Below are 6347 nucleotides of genomic sequence, written 5' to 3' on the forward strand. Positions count from 1 at the left end.
CAAATAATATAAGACATGCAACAAATTAAGTTATGAAATAGATACATGATAATAAGATATTCAACAACCATAAGTCATAGGCAGAGATGTTGATAAAGCTTCGACCTTTATTCAATCCTGACACTCCCAACACAATAATTTTGTGTATTGCCCAAGTGGCCTAGGTTATATCTGTTGAAGATAAAGAATGCTGAAGGTATGAAACATGTTGAACAACATGATACAATCAACGTGTACAACTATTAACTGTTGTAGAATTAGAATCACATTAGGACTGGGCTACTAAAATTCGACTAGGCTGCTATCATGACTTTTACTAGCTGAAGTCGATTAGGATAAATATGTATAGTAGTAGTAGCCAATCACTACTCTTATAAATTATCTATTTGTATTTTAGTAGAACTCTAAGTATAGTAAGCCTCCTATATAAAGAGAATGTACTCATTAGTTTTACATAGCAATACATCCTTGATTTCTCTTCATTTTTTATGTGAGATTTATACATGGTATCATAGCTCTTATAAGTTCTTCAATTCTAAGTATTGAATCCAAAAACAAAAATAACCACACGTTCAAACTGGAATGGCATCAATACTCTGTCCACCTCTTCACTTCACCATCTCATTACCTCCCGTTTCATTAAGCTTAAGCCAACAAACTATCTCATATGGAGGACACAAATACTGTAGTTGATACAGGTGATAAGACTAATCTATCTCATCACAAAGAACGAACCAACTAAAAGTGGTTATTCTATTGGAAAGACCGTTGAGAAAGTTGTAGCTATTGAGAAGGATGTAGAAGATAGTAGCAACATTGATGACTAAGAGGAGAAAGATGTGTTGGTAAGGAGTTGGATCTCAGGTACCTTGACAGAAGAAAGTATGCACCTAATTGTGGGCTGCTCAGCTACTAAGGAGATATGGGAATGCTTGGAAGAAGCCTATCTTTAAGTAATAAAATATAATGAGTTTCAACTCAAACAACAATTGAAAAGTGTTAGGCTAGAAACCAAAAAGATTGATGAATACATTAAGAAATTGAAAGGTATATGTGAAAGACTTTCAACCAATCACATAGACGTGGATGAAGATAGCAGAGTAATCAATTTTTTTTAGATGCTTAGGTCTCAAGTACAAGACCTTTAGGACTATCTGTAATGACCTTATAGGTTATTTTTGTGTAAATACCCTCTTTACATCATTTAAAGTATTCCTATACGGACCCCAAGTTATCTGTGACTTGCTGGCACTAACAGTTTTATCGCTAATCGTTTGTTTGGGTTTTGTGTATTTTTCTTTGTTTTAGAGATTTTGAAACTTGAATAGTTGACTTTGGTTAAAACATCAAGTAAACAACTTCAAAATAGAATTCTATGGTTTCATTAGGTATGGAATGATCATTTTAGGCTAATAGTATGGCCAGCTCAAGTCCTGAGGCTTTTGGTACGAATTTGAACCAATAGAGATTTTAGCCTTTAAGCTTTGACCTAAGTTTGACTTTGGTCAACATTCTTAGAAAATGGGCTCGGATAAAAATTTCATTAGCACGGTTAGCTGTGGAATGTCGAGTATGGTATAGAACAATATTCTGTGCACTTTTTGAGTCTTCCATTCTAATCTCGAGGCCCCATATGAAATTGGTTAAAAACAACACTTGAGTATGGGATCCACTTTTTATTTAGATAACCCCGGATGAAAATTTTGGTAGTACCGCTAACTTTTAAACATCAAATTTTATAGGGTAGCATAGTTTGTTTGCATGCACATGGTTCCAAGCAGATCCCAAGATCTCCATTGGAGAGTTTGGATATGCCAAAAACCAAATGATATGCATCAGCTGGTGCAGGTCATCTTTGGCCTTTAAATTTATCGAGCCAAGAGGCTTTTCTCTCATAGCCCTAATAGTGGACACTTCGTATTCACGTAGGCCACACCACATTCATGGAGGTTTGGCCTTTCCCTCTTCATGTTCGAAGGCCAAGTTCTACGATCATGGACCACTGTGCCCTCTAGCCTTCGCGTTCGCGGGCTTCTACCTATATTTATGAAGGGAAAGTCCTCATACCTCCTCATTCGCGGGCCACCATGGGCTTTCTTATAAAGGTTAATTTCATCCGATCTTTTAGTTAACTGACAAACGCAACCAACCTCCATTATATAAGTTCAAAATCCCATAACTTGGGTTTTAAAGCTTTATTTATGGTGATTTTAAGTCTTGTGTGTTTGAAGTGATTGTGGGAGCATATTGGAGTGTTCAAGGAGTGTCGATACCTTTTGTTTAAGGTAAATTTTAGGATTTAGCTGCTTCCACGTCTCTTCTCTCTAGCTTTAATATTGAAATATTGAATGTTGTTAGCTTTGGCTATTCTGAGCCCCAAATTATATTATGTTATGGGGCACAAGTTTGGGAAGATAATTAGGACCTTTTTACGGAGCCAATTCCAAAATTTTCGGCATGGGTTCCACATTCCCATTTTAGACTCTGAAATTAGTCTGCTTCGTTTTAAGTCACTTTAGTGTCTAAATGACCACATTAATGTTGTAATTCTATTTTTGATAGCATTGGAGTATTCTGAGGTCGTATGAAAAGAAAAAACTCTGAATACTTGATTTGGAGCATGCACAATTAGCCTTATTATAGGCTTTTACTTTCCTCTTCTTAGATTAAGCTTGAATATGTGAAATCATGTTCATTAGTTGGAATTTAGGTTGGTTAGGTTTTTGATCATGCTTAGTTGTTGAGATACCATTTTTAGGCTCATTTTGGGTAATTCGATAACTTGTGAGCATGTTGTCTTCTTTATTATTGATCGTCCATATTTATGGTGTGACTTTTTATAGTTTATTATTTGTATTGGAGCATGTTGGACCTTAGTCTAGCTTAGACTAATTTTTTCCACAGACATTGCGATATTTGGAGCCTTTAGGCTTTGTTCTTACTCCGAGTTTGACTTGGATGAATTAGATCCCATGTAGACTGAAATAACAGACTTGGGTCTAGTAGTAAAGACCTTAGAATAGGCGATGCCTCAACTTTGATGAAATTGTACCCCTTCTCACTCTTCTTATGGCTCATATATTGATGATTTGAGATTTTGGGCTCCGTTTGGCGATTGGAATCGAGTATGGTTCGAGCTTGGATTGTTGGAATGATTATCTAAGAATGGACGTCGCTCCTTGGTGGTTCTGTGATGACGAGTTGTCATGAGATATTTTTTTAGCCATCATCATTGTAGATTCAAGGTCTGATCATACTGCCTTTTTATCCTCTATGGAGTTGATACACTTTGGCTACAATCTATTGCAATATTGAGATTCATCCGCGGTTCGAGTTTCGGGCTCTTTACTTCTTAGCTAGGTTGCTATTATTGGTTACTCTGAAACTATTAGTGGCTACTTACATATTTATTCTCTATTCAAGGTCCGAGCTCTGTACTCCCTTACTAGTCGACATTTATTGGTTACTTAGAGGTTATTCACGGTTTGAGGTCTGGGCTACGCTTCTCTAGTTCTGGACTCACCGTTACCTATTCTTTATATATTTAGCTATTATATGTGATCGTTAGGCTTGTGGGGGGTCTGCTCGGGTTTTTATTTGAACTTGTGCAAGAGTGTACCTTAAAGGCTTATAGGCCCAGTTGTAGTTGGTTTGTAGTTACTTTATTTTGCTTCTTTCTTACACTCATTTGCATTCCTACTTAGAATTACACTCCTTGACTTCTTATTTTTGTTATTCTTACTTTTTATATTGCTTTTATTTTTCAAGTTCAGTCGGTCTATGATGCCTACTGAGTACCTATTATTTTGGTATTCATATACACTCTGTATCTATTTTCGTGATGCGAATCCGAGCACTAACTACCAACATTAATTCAAGACTGTAGCCATCTAAATTTAGAGGTGAGGGTGATAACATAATGTCCTGGATTTATACCTCTCCTTATGTATATACAACAACAACAACAACCCAGTGAAATCCCACATCGTGGGGTCTGGGAAGGGTAGAGTGTACGCAGAACTGACTCCTACCAATGTAGGACGGCTGTTTCCGAAAGACCCTCGGCTCAAAAAAGCATAGAAAAAGGTCAGACAAGAATATTAGAATAAATAAGTAGATGACGAAAATGGTCTAAACAATAGTATAATCAAAGCACAAAAAAACAGTAGATATTATTATTGGATAATAACATAAATACCATAAATAACATACATCAGAGTACAAGAAATCATAGTGCGTTAATACGCCTACGAATAAGGGGGAATAAAACCACTATGTACTAGCCTTCTACCCTAATGTGTGTCCTCCACACCCTCCTATCTAGGGTCATGTCCTCGGTAAGTCATAAATGTACCATGTCCTGTCTGATCACCTCTCCTCAATATTTCTTCGGCCTACCCCTACCTCTTCTGAAACCATCCATGGCCAATCTCTCACATCTCCGCACTGGTGCATCTGGGACTCTCCTCTTCACATGTCCAAACCATCTCAGTCGCGTTTCCCGCATCTTGTCTTCCACCAAGGCCACTCCTACCTTTTCCCAAATAGCATCATTTCTAATCTTGTCACTCCTGGTATGCCCACACATCCATCTCAACATTCTCATCTCGGCAACCTTCATCTTTTGCACGTGGGAGACCTTAATTGGCCAACACTCCGCCCCATATATAGTTGACTAGTATTTTACTTTTTGAGAAAAGTCTATTTTTCTGTGGTCCACTTTTGGTACTTATATCCATTTTGTGGTAGCTCTGTATTTGCGACTTCCAAGTTCTGGGAGAGATTATTTTATTTGTATATTTAATTTTGGCTTGTTTCCACTTAATCTATTGTTATTCTTTTAAATTGCTTATTTCTGGTTTAGTTTCTAACCTTCATCCCATTACTTGCAGTTTTGATATACAGATCGGCTTATCTACTGGTAGGTTATAGTAGGTGCCATCATAAATCGAGAGATTGAGTCATGATAAGTTGGTATCAGAGCCTCAAGTTTATCGGTATTGCTTGTATAGAGCTAACATCTAGTAGAGTCCTGTGGATCAGTGCAGAGACATCCATAACTTATCCCTGGGAGGCTACAAGATGTCACTTGGAAGATTTCCTCTTTTCTATCACTTACGATAGAGCAGACAGGCGTGATGCATCTAGTCCCATAGATAGAGCCCTAGCTAAGGATAGAGGCTGACTTAGAGGTCGTGCGAGGGATGTAGCACTAGCCTATGATAGAGAAAGGACTTCGAAGCTAGTAGTGAAGCCTCAGGTAGCTCCTATTTATCACAATCATTTGGTTAGGGACCAGCCCAATCACAACCCATAACAGGTATGGTTCCTGAGCTATAGGCGACTATTACTAAACTTTTAATTGTGTTGGGTGCTATGTAGCATGCCTCATTCCCAACTGCAGCTCCCTCTCCATCCATACCAGTACCTCAGGAGCAACCTACATCAGTGGCTCCAGAGGTTTAGTTACCACTAGTATCCATTGCCGATCAGCTAGATATAAAAAATAAGGTTATGCTTCTACGTGATCAAAAGACGCTTAGGGTGTTTCAGAGATTGTCGCCGTAGAGATTTTCTGGAGTGATTGGGGAGGATGCCCATGAGTTTCTTATGACTTGCTGAGAGCAGTTATAATCTTAGGGTCTCATGGAGTCAAGATGAGATGACTTGACCTCTCATTAGTTTCATGGGCCCGTAAGGTAGTGGTGGTGCTTATATTTAATAACCAGGCTAGCTAGGACATCTCTAATATCTTAGGACGAGTTTTCAGAGGCTTTTTTAGTCAAGTATATTCAGTGGAGCATCAAAGATAGACTTTATGACTACTTTTCGAAGTTGGAGCAGGGTTCCATAACTATTTTAGAGTATTAGGCAAGGTTTTATGAGCTCTCCCACGATGCCACCATTATACTACTCATTGAGAAAGAGAGAGTTCATTATTTTGTGCATGGGTTGAGGTTCCAATTGATGATCGAAATAGAGCCAATGGCTTCAGTGCGTCATTCTTTTCTTTATATAGTTGATTATAAGACCCCAAAATTTGAAAAGTTGAGAAACTAGAATTAAAACATGAAATTTATTGAAACCTGCAGTTTTAGCATCAGGTGATGACCACGGAAGGCCATCACGGACTGTGGTACGCACCACGCCTTGCGGTGAGCCACTGTAGTGCTGATCCTGAAACTCAAACCAGCAAGAAAGGACCATAAAAAGGACACAAACCGTGTTGTGACCCCTCTCTTGAGACCTAGGAAAACCTTTCCAAGAAAAAGACCACGCCCCACCACCACAGACCGTGTAAACCTTCATGGACCATGGTGGGTTTTGTGGTGATCATTTCTATAGGT

The sequence above is a fragment of the Solanum dulcamara genome, chromosome 9 (genome assembly GCF_947179165.1).
Source record: "Solanum dulcamara chromosome 9, daSolDulc1.2, whole genome shotgun sequence".
In the NCBI taxonomy this organism is placed as follows: Eukaryota; Viridiplantae; Streptophyta; class Magnoliopsida; order Solanales; family Solanaceae; genus Solanum; species Solanum dulcamara.